At 41.9% G+C, this 15981-nt stretch overlaps 1 protein-coding gene across 1 annotated transcript in view; it reads right to left on the bottom strand.

Annotated features, from left to right (window-relative positions):
- LOC742042 (collagen alpha-1(VII) chain-like) overlaps positions 1-15981 on the bottom strand; it is a 307325-nt gene that overhangs the window by 14072 nt on the left and 277272 nt on the right. The gene's annotated exons all lie outside the window — the stretch shown is intronic.

Genomic DNA, 15981 nt, shown 5'->3' with positions numbered 1-15981 from the left:
ACACCACTCCCAACAATTCCGGGAGAGCCAGCCATGCAGCCCCAGGGACAATATGCTGGAGCCAAACGCAGCCAGGGCCCACCCTGTAGGAACAAGGAGTTAAGCTGTTCCATTTGAGCTGGGTCTTGAAGGATGTTTTGGTTTTTACCAGAAAGAGAAGGACGTAAGAACATCCTTATCGGAAAACCCATACTGAACAAAGTAAGATGGTATGGATTAAAAGAAATTCTCTGTTTAGGTAAAGCTGACAAGACAGCTGTTGTGGTGTGAGCTCTGGGTTTGTTGGAGCCTTTTATAACTATTTCTGTGTCTTTGCAAACATTCTGGTTAGTACAGCGCTGTGGATATAAGTACAGGCTCTGGTGTCTGATGGTCTGAGTTGACATAATCAAGCTGTGTGACTTTGGGGAAGAGACTTAACCCCTCTGGTCCTGAAGTAGGTTTGCCTTTCACATGAGGATTAGCATAGTAGCACTTTGGGCAGCTGTACTAACTGCAGAGCTCCATGTGAACACTTAGCATCAAGCCTGCTAGGAAGCTGATGCTTATGTTTCTGTCCCCCTAGATGTGGCCCTGGGTCTCCCTGTGTCATCCTTTTGCCCACTGCCTAGACCCCCTCTGCCCATTGGCTGGAATACTCAAGGAACTACTAGTTCGTGTCCTAGAAAAAGGAAATTCTCAAGAACCAAAGAGAAATGGGGCTTGGACTATTACTATTACTAGGGATGAGTTACTGCTGAAAACAACTTGTCGACTCACAGCCAGATTAAGGGATCTGACTTCATCCCTTTTGCAAAATACATTTGGGCTCAATAACTGTGACATGATGTCATTTGAATTCCAACCATTCGACGGCTGACAAGGAAGGCACTTTTTGTCTGGACCACAAGGATGTCTGTACTAATCTTTGTGTTTTATCATATAAAACAGAATGGCAGATTGGAGACATTCATACAAAGGTACATTTGCTTTAATGTCTCCTCTTACACTTCACAAACTCTAATCTTGGGGATCTCGTTTTTTGCCTGGGCTTAGCTAGGTGCTTATGTTAATCAGTCTTTAAATCAAAGACGCTAAGACATACATCTTTTCAAATTTCAATATCTCCAAAATAGGTATGTGTCCTACAACCAGTGGCATACAGTAATGCAGTAGTTTAATTGGAAGCATTTGTTTCTTTCTTAGTACACATGAATTAAGGGTGAGTCGTAAAATGAAGGCATCTTAAGTTTGAGAAAATATTGTTTGTGTGGAGAAGCGTGCTAGGTTTTGGACAAAACTTGCTTTTGCTTGAAACAACAACCACATTAATATATGTTATCACTCTTAACTTACAGATGAGAAACCTGATGCCCAGAGTGTTAAAAAAAAGGTTTTTCTCATGATTGCCTAGTACATAGGAGGAAGAGTTAAGGTGGGGTTCTCATTACTATTGCGGATTACATATTTACTGCAAAACTTAGTGTTGTAAAACAATAATTGTTTCATGTTGCATGATTTTTTTGGTCAAGAATTTGGGATGGGCTTGGCTGGGTGGTTCTCACTTGGAGTTTTCCATGCCCTTGTAGTCAGATGTCAGCCGGGCCGCGGACTTTTGAAGGTGCAGAGGGCCTACATGTGCATCCAAGATGGCGGCTCTCAGGATTGCTGGCTGATGCTGGGAGCTCAGCTGAGGCTACAAACAAGAGCACCCACCAGGGACCTCTTCGGCTCGACAGTCCCAGTGCTTTCCCTGGGATAATTATGCTCAGAAAACCAGGCAGGAGCTGCATAAAGCAGTCACAAGCCTGCACAGACTCAAGGAAAAGTCATATATCCCATCTTTCAATGGAAAGAATATCAAGGAACAAGGTCATTTTGTTTTTAAACCACCACAGATGGGAACCTCGTTCTGACTGGTACCAAGACCCCATATTTGGAATGACTTGTCTGGTGCCTAGGAGCAAAGCAAGAAAAAGAGAGCGTGAACTAATCATGATGAGTAGGATTTTTAAACCAATGCAAGAGGGTTCATCCAGTCACATGTAGCTTCATTTTCACTTTCATGTATTCACTTTGGAACCTCAAACACTGGTCCAGCATTGCTCCCATTATTCAGAACATATCTAGAGCTTTCTGAGAAGTGGTTTCAGGGCCAATTTAGCAGGCTCATAAGAAACATCAGGCTTAGAATTCTGTCAGCTATACCTTATTTCTAACCTAAAATGGCTCTTTGTAGTTTAACAAATATTTAGTGATCACCTGCTACAGAATGTTCTGGTTTCTGTGGATTCCTTGATGAACAAAACGATACCTCATTCTTCACTTGGCTTACATTTTGCTGGAGGATGCAAAAAATAACCAAATTTGTAATAACATCTGCAAGTCATCAGTACTACAGATAATGATAGGAAATGAGGGGTGGGGGAAACTCTTTTAGAGGGAGTGGTCAGAAAAGGCCTCTCTGAGAGTTGACATCTGAGCAGAGAGCCAGGCAGATGTGCAAGGAAGAGAGAGTGTTCCAGAAAAGGAAAATCGTATGTGCAAAAGCCCTGAAGCCACACTGGTCTCAGATATGTCTGGCCCACAGCAAGGAGGCCAGTGTGGAAAGTAGAATAAACAAGGGGGAAAGTGGCAGAGGAAGGGTGCACCTGGGGTTCACTAAGGACAGAGAAGGCACTTAGGATTTTAATCTGAGATGAGATCCATGGGAAGATTTTGAGTGGTTTAGTCTCATGCTTTGGTTCACATTTTTAAAGGATCCCCTGGCTGCCAAGGGGGGATAAAGGATAGAGTAGAAACAGGAAGATAGATTAGGAGGCTCCTGCAGTAAATCAGGCTAAAGGTGGTGACAACTTTGTCTGAACTGTCCTTGGTGGAGAAGGTAAGTAGGGGGTAAAAAGAGCAGATATTTGTTCCATAGGATTTGCTAATGGACACACCTACCAGTTGATCCTTTAAACTCATGAACAAGGTATATTTCAAAATATTGCTTAGTGGCTGCCCAAATTAGAGTGGGACCCCGACAGAGGTGGCAACTTGGATGGTAGAAAATGAGAGACCCAGGTTACACCAGTTCCCTCAAACACTAGCTGAGGATCTTGACCCTCACTGCATAGAAAGGGCAGGAGCTCAGGCATTAGCCCTCCCTTCTCCCTCTCACTCTCTGGCAAGAAAGGTATGAGGAGAGTCAAAGAATAAACCACTAGTTGGAAAGACCCTCTCAAAAAAGGAGTTCACAGATAAGTCTAGAGCCTTCAAAGGGGGCTGCCAGGAGAGACCCAAGCCCATTTGCATGGGCAAGTTTGGGTATTTCAGCCATTCAGTTGTTGACACGACTTGGTAGTCACAGCCTCTCCTTTGCAAGCCAACGTTCTCTAAGGAGCCTTTTTTTGTCAAAAAGAAACCACCATTGTGGCTGCTTTGAGACAGATTTTAGGGGGAGTTTCATGCTCTATGAGCCTCAGTAGTGAAAGGGTGAAGGTTCTGCTTAAATACCACAAGTGGCCCAATGATGGGATCAAGATGCAAACCCAGGCCTATAATAGTGACTACTTTTCTTTTAATTTTACTTTGACAAGCACATCTGCAGCCAATTACAATGCTCCAAGCAATGTTCTAATCATTTTATAAAATGTTTAGCCATTCGATGATCCTAACAATCATATGAATTCAGTATCACTATTATCCTTTATTCAACAGTCAATACACAGTTACTAAGCATTTTATACATGAGAAAAGCGAGTCACAGAGAAGCTAAGTGACTTGTCTAAAGTCACGCCACAGAGCCAAGATTAGAACCCAGGAACTCTTGCTCTGGAACTTTGGCACATAGGTACCATGTTAAGCTGCTCTACACTGTGCTTTGTTGGAAATCTGTATATCTATTAGAAATAATTTCAGCTGAAAATAAGAAACAATCCAAGTTAGAGTGACTTAAACAACAGGACATGTTGTACATAACAAGAAGTCTGGAGATAGTCAACTGTCTTAGGCTGATGGAACAGTTCAACAATGCTATAAAAAATCCAGACCTTTTCTATCTTTGCTGCTCTACCGTCTCAGTCTATTGACTTGTCACCTCATAATTACAAGATGGCTGCTGCACATCCAGCTATCATGTCCAAGATCTAGGGAGGAAGAAAGGAAAAGAGTAATAAGCTTCCTTTGCAAGGGGCTTTGCCTTTTCATTTGAGAAGAGACTCCCTCCTCAGCATACTGTTCCTAACAAGACTGGGTAACTTGCCTGCCATTACCATATCTAGTTGAAACCAGTCACCAGGTTGGGATAAGAGTCTGACTTCCCTGAGACTTGGTGCTTCCTGCCAACCCTTTGAACATATTGATGTTCTGTACAGTGGGAGGCAATGGTTTTGAGGTAACAAGAGACAGCGTCTGCCATGGATGTTGCTACCCCATGATGGGAACATTGCAGCTAGAAGTCACAAGGTTAAGATCACATGACTGACAATATGGCAGCTCCAGAATACTAATGCAGGTCCATCTAACTCTAAATCTCATTATTTTAACTGTAAAGTAGTACACTGCTAAGTGGAGTCGAGAATGGATGGACACACATGTGGCTTTACCACTGAAAGTTGTAGCACCCCGAACAAGTTACTTAACCTCCCTAAAGCTCAATCTATTTATCTCTAAATTGTGGCTAGTAATGATGCTGAACCAAGGGGCAGCTATGAGTGTAAAATGAAATAATATATGCAAAGACCCTGACAATACTAAGCAATCAATAATTCTTGGCTATTTTTATTATTGTTGTCACTACTATTATCACTCATTACCCTATGAGACTTTGTAGCTATAGTGGCCTTGTACTCAGATTAGAACACCATTTTGGGCGTCTTTGGGCAATCTGGTAATGGCAGTCAGTAGTGGGTAGGCCTGAAAGTGAGGGGGGGTGTTCAATACAATACTAACTACAGATTTAAGAATCTTCCAGCTTGTCTTGCTTGAATGTAGCGAGTCAAGGACTGGTGGCTCAAAATACAGGTCTACGGATCTACAAGGCACAATAGTTTAGTTTTAGCCTTGGTTCTGTTACTAGTAACATGCCGTTTGGCCAGAAGTATCTCATTTCTCGTTTTGGGACCTTTGTGTTTTCATCTGTACAGTGAAGTGGTTTTTCCATTATTGGTATTCAGTGTGTAGTGGACACTAATTCAGCAACTATTATACTCACGGTGCCATGGAAGCCATAGAAGAGCAGTGATAGGGGATGCGGATCTCACACTCAGAAAGCTTAGAGGCTTAGGAACCTTCAGGGTTTCTTTCAGCAATAACATTTAATAACATTAGCCAGAAGGCAAGGCTAATAACCCCCAACCCAACGGTTTATTCTGAGGATTAATCATGTTAGTGACATTGTAACGAAAAATCTCTGAACAAATGCAAAAAACATATAGCTATGGCAGTTTCCTGATGAGCTAAACATAGTCTCACCATGTGAACCAGTAATTGCGCTCCTTGGTGTCTACTCAAATGAGTAGATTTCCTCTTCCCACAAAAACCTATGTACGAATGTCTGTAGCACCTTTATTTGTAGTTGCCAAAAATTGGAAGCAACTAAGATGTCCTTCAATAAGTGAATAGATAAACAATCTGTGGTATGTCAAAATCCCAGCAAGTTATTTTGTGGATATCTACAAGCTGATTCTTCTATAGCGAGGCAGAAGACCCAGAATAGCTGACACAATACTGCAGGAAAAGAGCACACAAGCTGGAGGACTGACACTACTCAACTCCAACACTTCCTATAAAGCTATGGTCATCAAGATGGCGTGGTATTGGCAAAAGAATAAACAAGCAGATCAATGGAACAGAACAGACAGCCTGGAAACAGACCCACATATATATAGTCAACTGACCTTTGACAAAGGAGCAAAGACATTGCAATGGAGGAAAGATAATTTTTTTCAACAAATGGTGCTGAAACAACCAGACATTCATTTGCAAAAAAAGAATCTAAATATAGATCTTAAACCCTTCACAAAAATTACCTCAAAATGCATCATAGACCTAAAAGTAAATTTAAAACGATGAAACTCTCAGAAGATAACAAAGGAGAGAATCCTAGATGACCTCGAGTATGGCAATAACTTTTTAGATACAACACCAAAGCCACAATCTATGAAAAAACTAATTGATGACCTGGACTCCATTAAAATTAAAAACTTCTGATCTGCAAAGACACTATAAAGAGAATGAAAAGACAAGGCACTGACTGGGAGAAAATATTTGCACAAGACATGTCACTTAAAGGAATTTTATACAAAGTGTACAAAGAACTCTTAAAACTCAAGAATAGGGAAATGAGCAACCCAGTTAAAACATGAGCAAAAGAACTGAGCAGGCATCTCATCGAAGAAGGTATACAGATGGCAAATAAACATATGTCATCAGGGAAATGCAAATTAAAACAACAATTAGATACCACTACACACCTATTAGAATGCTGAAATCCAAAACATGAATACCAAATTCTGGTAGAGGATGTAGAGCAACAGGGACTCTCATTGTTGGTGGGAATGCAAAATGATATAGCCACTTTGGAAGACAATTTGGCAGTTTTCTATAAAGCAAAACATATTCTTACCATAAGATCTAGCAACAGAACACCTTGATATTTACCCAAATAAGCTGAAAACTTACATCCACACAAAAACCTACACACAAATGTTTATAGCAGCTTTACGCATAATTGCCAAAAACCTGGAAGCAACCAAGATGCCTTTCAGTAGGTGACAGGGTAAATAAACTGTGGTACATCCAGACAAAGAAATATTATTCAGCACTAAAAACGAATGAGGTGTTAAGCTATGAAAAGACATGGAGGGACCTTAAATGCATATTACTAAGTGAAAGAATCAGTCTGAAAAGGCTACATCCTTGGGAGGCCGAGGCGGGTGGATTACAAGGTCACGAGATTGAAACCATCCTGGCTACCATGGTGAAACCCTGTCTCTACTAAAAATACAAAAAATTAGCCAGGCATGGTGGCGGGTGCCTATAGTCCCAGCTACTTGGGAGGCTGAGGCAGAAGAATTGCTTGAACCCAGGAGGTGGAGCTTGCAGTGAGCCGAGATCACACCACTGCACTCCAGCCTGGGCGACAGAGTGAGACTCCATCTCAAAAAAAGAAAGAAAAAAAGAAAAGGCTATATCCTATGTGATTCCAACTGTGTGATTCTGAAAAAAACAAAACTATGGAGATTAGTGGGTTGCCAGGGGTTAGGGGGAGAGAGGGAGTAATGAGGAGAGATAGGGGAAGCACAGGGGAATTTTAGGGCAATGAAACTATTTTGTGTGATATTATAATGGTAGGTACACAACACTATGCATTTGTCAAAACCCACAGAACTATACAACACAAAGAGTGAAGCCCAATGTAAACTATGGACTCCGGTAACTCTTAATGTATCAATATTAGTTCATAAATTGTAAAAAATGTACCATATTAATTCAAGATGCGAATAATAGGGGATATGAAGGGAGAAGAGGAGAATATATGGGAATTCTATACTTTTGACTCAATATTTTTGTAAGCCTACAACTGCTCAAATAAACAGCCTATTAATTTACATACACACAGAGAGCTGAGCAACAGTCATATCCTTTGATCTAATGATTCCACTGATGAGATCCTCTTGAGATACAGGACATACTAGGAAGAAAACTTTATTTACAGAAGGGGAAGAAAGTCAGCAACCTGTAGTTCATCACAAACAACCACATGGATAAAAGCAAATTTCAAAATGGTAGTTGAAAAGGTTACGGAATAAAGTGGACAATGCTTGTGGAAAAATGTAAATGGAAAAAAAAATTGGAAATCACCTTAACAACTATGTAAAAAAAAAAACAAAGAAAAGAAAAGGAAAAAACCCAAAAACAAAACAAAACAAAAAAACCCTAACTAGCCAAGCGTGGTGGCTGGTGCCTATAGTCCCAGCTACTCGGGGGGTGCTGAGGTGGGAGAATTGCTTGAGCCCAGGACGTCGAGGCTGCAGTGAGCCATGTTTGCGCCACTGCATGGCAGCCTAGGCAACAAAGTGAGACCCTGTCAACACTTGTATAAACGGACATAAATGGGGTATAGCACATTGATAATGATAATTGATAGTATGTTACCAAGGGCACAAGATTAGGATAACTATTTTACTCATTTTTTCAATTTCTTATATTTGACTTATCTTCTAAAAATATATATGAGGTCTTAAATATATATATATAGTCTACGATTCCTACAGTTAGGGGGAGAAAAGACAAAAACTGGCAGTAAAGCTAGATGGCTAATAACAATAACACCATCTCCACCTCTTCCATTACCATTTCTTAGGAACCGACTACGTGGAAGCCACTGTTCTTAGTACTAAGTTCTAACTAATCTGGGCTAACCCACTCAAAGTCGCAGAGCTAGATAGCATGGGGTTGCTTACAAGCAAGTAAGAAATTGATCTCTGAACCTCTGGCTTATTCAAAATATACTTATTGAGAACCCAGTAGAGTCACCAGGTGCTTCAAACATGCAAAGAAAAATGAGAAATAATTTAGAGAACAAGGAGGGGAGTTTAAGAAACCACTTACTCACTCACTCGCCTACCCAGCAAGCATTTATGTATTAATTTCTTACAAGAGGCTAGGCACTGGAGATACACATGATTAAATGTTATCTCTGGCCTTTAAGAACTGCCACTCTACTCTCTTCAGAACCCTACATCTTCCAACCTGTGACATTTCTAATAGTGGACAGGCACGTTAACTGTTTAAGAGGCTGGGACCACAGGCATAAACTGAAGCTCCACCAGCAAGCCTGGATGTGTGATCACCCTAAGTCAGACTTGGAAGTGCAGCTCCTGAAGGGCAGGAACCATCCCCATGACCCCTCTCTGCCCATTCTAGTTCACTTGAAGTGACTTTTGGGGTCAGGAAATTTATTTTTGTTTCTACCCCATCCACCAACCCCACACCACCAAGCATTTCAGATCACATATCTGTGAATCATAGGTCAGGTTGACTCATTTCTTAAAGTTTCCAGGCTGTGAATGAAAATGGTATTGATGGCTGGGAGGATGATCAGATGTAGGGAGTGTCAATGTGACTTGTTCTACATTTATCTACAAAAATGCAAACCAGATCTGCAAGCATTTTATTAAAATGAGGAAGGCAGCTGCTGAAAAATTTGCAGAGAGGCTTGATAAATGGAAACGATCACCATTCCTGTTTTAAAAAACTAATTTATCATGTACACCTTCCTAATGACATTTTCTCTATTCGTGGTACTGCCTATTTGGTTTATCTTGGTTAATGTGAAAAAATGCCCAGGGTGGGTTTTTGGAAGCTCAGTTATAGATTCAGTGCTTATAAAATTATGAGTTTTTTTTTCCATATAAAACAGGAAAAGGGAAATAAAAGAAATGTGGATTGAGCACCTATTGCAGAATCTCATTTCACCCGCTGAAGCCCAAGCAGGTTAGGAAGCAGATGCTAGGAGAGGGTTAGTCACCTACCCCAGCGAGCTCAGCAGCGGAAAAGCACCACAGGCTTTCATCTCCTTTGGTAGAAACCTGCTCAACCAGGGAACACTTAACTAAGGGGTGTTCAGGAACAGAAACTCACAGTAGGGGCAAAAAACAAAGTTCTGGGACTAGGGGAACCAAAACCCCAGACACTTAGCTGGGCTATGCCTCCCACGTGGCTTCACACCCATTTACACTGACCTTTCACCTTCAGAACCACATTGAGTCTGCTGACCCATGTGAAACACCCAGCAGGGAGCCATAACTCTTGCCCTACATGGAAAGCCTCATTGGGCCCCCTAGGGAAACCCGCTGGCATCTGAATCAGATCCTGTGACCTCTGTGGTCCTGAGCCTCAAAGCAGGGGAATACCCTTTGCCGTGGATCCACCACAAAGCCTCAGGGCCTAGGTGAGAAAACTTCACCTGTGAATCATGGCAGCTCAGCACCTTCTCTGGGCCTCTCTCAGAAGCCCCTGAAGGGCTTAGCATGTGTCACCAGGGGCCAGGACAGCTGCAAATTCTCCTGTGAAACAAGAAGGTTTCATGGGCTCTCGTGATCTCTGAGGATGCCTCATCAGTTCATGAGATGACCTATTTGCAGGTGACAAGGCTCACAAATGCCAAATAAATCACTCATAAGTGAGTGTGGTTTTCAACTTTTCAGTGTCATTTTAGTGGATACCTGGCTCATTGGGAATTGTGATGTCAATAGACGGAAGCCCAGAGAAAGTAAGTGACTCGCCTAAGAACACACAGCTAGAATTAAACAAGTTTGGAAGTAGAATTCAGGTGTCCACAACCTTTTTTCCCATCATCATACTGCCTTGCTTAGAACAAAGACAAACCTAAGCAAAAGAAAAAAATATATATTCATTTTAATTGGATGGTAAAATAGTAGGAAAGAGGAGGAAAATCTGAAGACAATACATTCCTTGCCACTCATGGGCTCTTTGAGACATTGTCTCAGCTCAGAGCTCTGGGCTGGAGCTTGGAGCTTTATCAGGAATTGCCCTTCCCCACCCCAACATGTAGTGAAGGGTGAGCTAACAGGACATTCTTTATGTCAATCCTGGTGGCAGTGTGTAGGCCCAGTTATTCAGTCTAAAGAGCTTCAGGCTGCTCACTGGGTCCATTGTGCAGATAAGAGAAGTAACGTCCCGGGAGAAGAAATGATCTGCTCAAGGAAACCCAGCTGGCTGTGGGCAGAGCAGACACCAGATCACTGTGTCACAACACAGAGTGAGTGGTGGTCAGCATCACTCACTATCCAACCCTGTGGGGTTCCCAGAGCACAGGGTACTTCTCTAGACTGTGAGGACAAAGGAAACTCTGGTCCCTCTGACAACACTTTGAATTTTACATAATCTGTCTACTGGTTTGATATAATTTCTAAGGCAAGTGGCTGATTTTGATAAAATGTGTTGTAGCTACCAAAAGATAGCAGTGAACCTGGCTGGGTTTGTCAACTTACACAAGAGAAGCGATCTGTAAGTATAATGAATGGGAAAGCAGATAAATAATTTGTGTATTTGGTCCAAATAAAAGGTGGGTACATCCACATGATACAATAGAACAATGTAGCAGTTAAAAAGAATAGAGTGGCTACCATGGATAGCACTCCTCAATATATTGCTGAGTGAAAAGGGGTAAACTGCAAAATACTCTACCAGAGGTGTACACAATAGTACTCAGTGTGTATATGTGCATGCATGTACACTTAAATGAATTAGAATGGTCTGCAGGAATGTGCTCTAAAAGATAACAAACGTGACCTACACAGAACTAATGAGGAGACAAGGATTGAGGATGGGTGAGCTAAAAGGACTTTGGCCTTTTGTGGAAAGTTTTTAATTTTTCCGAAATGAATGCAATCATTTAATATTTACGTAATAAAAGATTTTTTTTTAAAAAAGGAGAAAATAGAAATATAATTTTAATGATTCATTGATCTATTCATGCACTATTTGAGCATCTATTATGTGCCAGGCATGAAGAAGGTAAAAAAATCCAGCCCCTGACCACAAGAATATGTTCTAACATAGAAGGAGGAGGTTTCCTGCTTATAAGCATGATGAGATATATCACAAGTGCTCTGGTGAATGAAGAAATCAGAGCAGAGTAGGAAAATAAAGAAAGGGATCTCCATGTTTCACGGGAAATCCAAAGGCCAAAACAGAGTCTCCAGTCAATTCTGCCAAGGCCTGCCATCTTGAAAAAAAAAGAGTATTATGACAACGGTTTGCAAAAGGACACATCTTTTGTAATTTTAAAGTAATATCCATGATCTCTCACTTCAGCTAGAGTTCACAAATGAATATAATAGTACAACGGATAGTTTGCAGTTTGTAAACATACAACCCCCATGAACGGAGAGAGATGGTTTTGTTACTTTTTAAAGAAACTAACTCTTTGGCTGCATTTATCAGTACATATGGTTTACTCCGCTAGACTAGAAATGGCTCTGCCAAAATTGCTGCTTAAATTTGGGTTTCTAAAAATAACTCATGGGAAGCCTGCAGTGTGAGAGGAAGATGGTTGCACACAGCTCCAGGGAGGAAAATCTCAAGCATTTGATTTGAATTACCTAAGAGCTGAAATTGAGTGCAAATATCTCCTTGTAGCAACTGCTATATAATTAGCCATCCTAATGGAATCCTTTCAAAACCGAGGCAGTTCAACAAGTTATTTTAATTGAAAATAAAATTTCCTGACCAACTATTCTGTCAAAACCACATTAAATGAAGATAGCTCAGCAGTGACCAAATCACTATAAAAAGCATTACGTGTTATGGGAGAAATGAGCGGGAAGGAGCCCCCCCCCCACCTTTTTTTTTTTTTGAGACAGTCTCACTCTGTCACTCAGGCTGGAGTGCTGTGGCATGATCTCGGCTCACCTCAACCTCCGCCTCCCGGGTTCAAGCAATTCTCCTGTCTCAGCCTCCTGAGTAGCTGGGATTACAGGCATGCACCACCACACCCCACTAATTTTTTTTTTATTTTTACTTTTTTATTTTTAGTAGAGATAGGGTATCACCATATTGGCCAGGCTGGTCTCGAACTCCTGACCTTGTGATCCGCCCATCTTGGGCTTCCAAAGTCCTGAGATTACAGGCGTGAGCCACTGTGCCCAGTCGGGATATGCTTTTCTATATGGGTAAAACGTGGCAGTTCTCTGGGCTCCTTTTTCTAGCTTCATGTGTCTTCTGGTCTCTTGGAAAAAGTATTCCATTTTCTCTGCATCAATGCTACTGCTGGGGCTATCACTTGAATACAGTGCATCACTGTCTTCTGAAAAGAAGCAGCCAAGTTAAGATCTCAGAGATAAAGGGGAAGAGAAGAGAAAATGGCACTTGCTTTCTGTCGGGTTCATGACTAGCACAAGGACACCTTCCATCCCAGGAGGGCCACATTCATCCATCAGCTCTTGGAGAAGACTACAGAGACTTGGAACTGCCTCTGCACTTGGACTTTCATCTTTGCTACTTATCAGCTGTGCCTAGTTATTTTTAGCATCTCTGACTAGCAGTTTTCTCATCTTAAAAAAAAAAAAGAAAAAAAAATTGTTGTTATTCTCACACCTCCCAGGATGGCCAGGGAGGTCAAATGTGTGCACAATCAATCCGGTATTCTAGACAGTATCTGCAACTGCCTGTGTGAGGAGGGCTAGGGAGGGGACCAGACCCTTCCTCACGAGTTGAAATGGGTTGGCGCATGAGGAGGGCTAGGGAGGGTAGCAGACCATTCCTCACAAGTTGAAGTGGGTTGATGCATGGACCAGCGGCATCAGTACTGCCTGGGAGCTCATTGCTAGAGTAGATGCTCAGCCCCACACCGAAAAATTGGTCAAAAGTCTGCATTTACCAAGTACCCCTGGAGATTTGTGTGTGGTTCAAATTTGAGCCTCACTGGCTGGTGCCATTTCCCAGGTGTGTGATTCTATATCGGGTGACCTGTGTCGAAAGGAAGGGAGGGAGGAATGAAGGGATGGAGGGAGAAAAGGAGGGAGAACGGGGTCAGTTAAATTAAAAAACAATAAAATTAAAAGATCTTCGCGTTACTAGTTATTCAGGTTTAGGTTAAAACGTGCTCCCAAGGAAATCTAGACCTTGAAGCCATCCTTTTTGCTTAAAGCCACATCACTGAGCTTGAGATCCCCATTCAGACAGAACATGCGGCCCCTCAGACCCATCACCAGGTCTACATCTAAAAATGCTCAGGTGGGCCGGGTGCGGTGGTTCACGCCTGTAATCCAGCACTTTGGGAGGCCGAGAAGGGCAGATCACTTGAGGTCAGGAGTTCGAGACCAGCCTGGCCAACATGGTGAAACCCCATCTCTACTAAAAATACAAAAATTAGCTAGGCATGGTGGCGCACAACTGTAATCCCAGCTACTTAGGAGGCTGAGGCAGGAGAATTGCTGGAACCCAGGAGGTGGAGGTTGCAGTGAGTTGAGATTGCACCACTGTACTCCAACCTGGGCAACAGTAAGACTCTGTCAAAAAAACAAAAATAATAAAAATAAAAATAAAATAAAATAAAATAAAAGTGCTCAAGTGGACAAATGTGGTAAGGGAATGTCTCGTGCGACAGAAAGCTACCTGATTCATTTTTCCCCAAACCGCTAGGCACTGTGGTTAACCAACCTTCTAAAAACACCAGTGGTGCCTGCCTCCAGTCCATTTAGCTTGGTTAAGAAAGGAAACATCTCTTCCAGAAGATTCTGAAATTCTGTTTTCCTGAGCCTTGTAGTGAATAAAATGGAGTTGGGGGGAAATGACTCTTAGACTTTTTGTCAGTGTAAGTGGAAACTGAGATGAGACACATAATATAAAGTGACATATAAAATCCTAATTTTGGAATAAGGAACCCCAGAGATGGTCAGCTTATAAGGCACTTTTAAAATCCTTACTGGGAGGAACTATAATGAAAACCTGATTTTAAAAATAAGGAGGTGGAGACTCTGCAAGATTGAGTGGTCAAATTAGGAACTGAGCGCTGTGTCTTTTCCATCCCATGCATGCTTGTTCTATGGCCCAGTATCCATGTCCCCAGCCACCTTCCAGAAATGATCCAGTCATGTGTTAGAAGACTTACACTACGTCTTTGTGGTCTTTGTCACCGAGTCTTCACCTGAAAATTGATTCTACTGATGAGGGGCGCAATGGTGATGTTCCCTTGGATAAAAGCCCAGTTTCGGAGCCAGAAGCTTTTGGATTCAAATCATGGCCCTGCTACTTAATAACTAACTTTTGGCAAATTGACCCCTCTGAACCTCTCAATTTCTTCATTTAAAAAAATGGCAACAATAGTAGCTAATAAGTATCAAGTGCCATTCTAGGCACTTTATGTTTATTAACTCTGTGAGCAGGTGCAATATACTATTATCATTCTTCATGTAGAAATGAGAAAGCTAAGGTACAAAAAATTGAAGTGACTTTCCTAAGGCCACATGGCTGATAATTGTCAGAATCAGGATTCTGTAGGAGCCTGTGATGTAGCAATAATATATCAATGCTCTCAGAGGGCTGCCAAGAGATATCTATGAGATCGTAGAAATAAAATGCTTCCCAGGCCACCTGGCAAAGATAAGTGCTCAACAAATTATAACTACACGGTTTCCATTTCTTTTATTTTTATTTATTTATTTATTTATTTTAGAGACAGAGTCTCAAATCTGTCTCTCAGGCTGGAGAGCAATGGCATGATCAGAGCTCACTGTTGCCTTGACCTCCTGGGCTCAAGCGATCCTCCCACCTCAGCCTCCTAACTAGCTGGGACCACAGGCATGTGCCACCCAAACTGCTTTTTTTTTTTTTTTTAATTTTTATAGAGATGGGGGTCTCCTTAGTTGCCTAGGGTGGTATTAATCTCCTGGCCTCAAGTGATCCTCCCGCCTCAGCCTCCAAAAGTTCTGGGATTACAGGCATGACCTGCTGCACCCATCCTATAAATTAATTTCTTGAGCTAGCCAGAAACACAAGGTTACTACGGCATCCACGTGGCTGATAAGAAGGGGAAGTTGCTGCTTGCAGAAGTGATACTCTCTGACAGGTATTCATCTGCAACTGTCCTCAGCAGGCATTCTGCTTTGACATCATGGTGCAGGGCAGGAACTTTGGTGCTCTGCCCTTTGAATCTTTCTATTGATTTCTGTCACGCAGAACCTGCATGGGAACCTCAGCTGGAGCAGCTGGTGTGGAAATGGGTCTCATGTCTGCCTGGCAAAAAGAATTGCCGTTTCCAAAATGAGCTGGATGGATCTAATCCCCAAAGCAATGGACATGTATGAGTGACTCGCCGCTTCTGAAATTCTCTGCAAATCAAACAGATGTGGGGGAAGATCCCTTATATAGAAGAGGCAGCATGCATGCAAAAAATTGGCAAATGCAGAACTCTGATGTAGAAGACTCTGTTGGCTGCCAAGTTACTGATCAGCCACTGGTCTCTTCTTCTTTATTAAAATATTCCCA

This window comes from Pan troglodytes, chromosome 7 (genome assembly GCF_028858775.2).
Source record: "Pan troglodytes isolate AG18354 chromosome 7, NHGRI_mPanTro3-v2.0_pri, whole genome shotgun sequence".
Classification (NCBI taxonomy): domain Eukaryota; kingdom Metazoa; phylum Chordata; class Mammalia; order Primates; family Hominidae; genus Pan; species Pan troglodytes.
The sequence above is the reverse complement of the archived record's forward strand: the minus strand, read 5'-3'. Positions and strand labels throughout refer to the sequence as shown.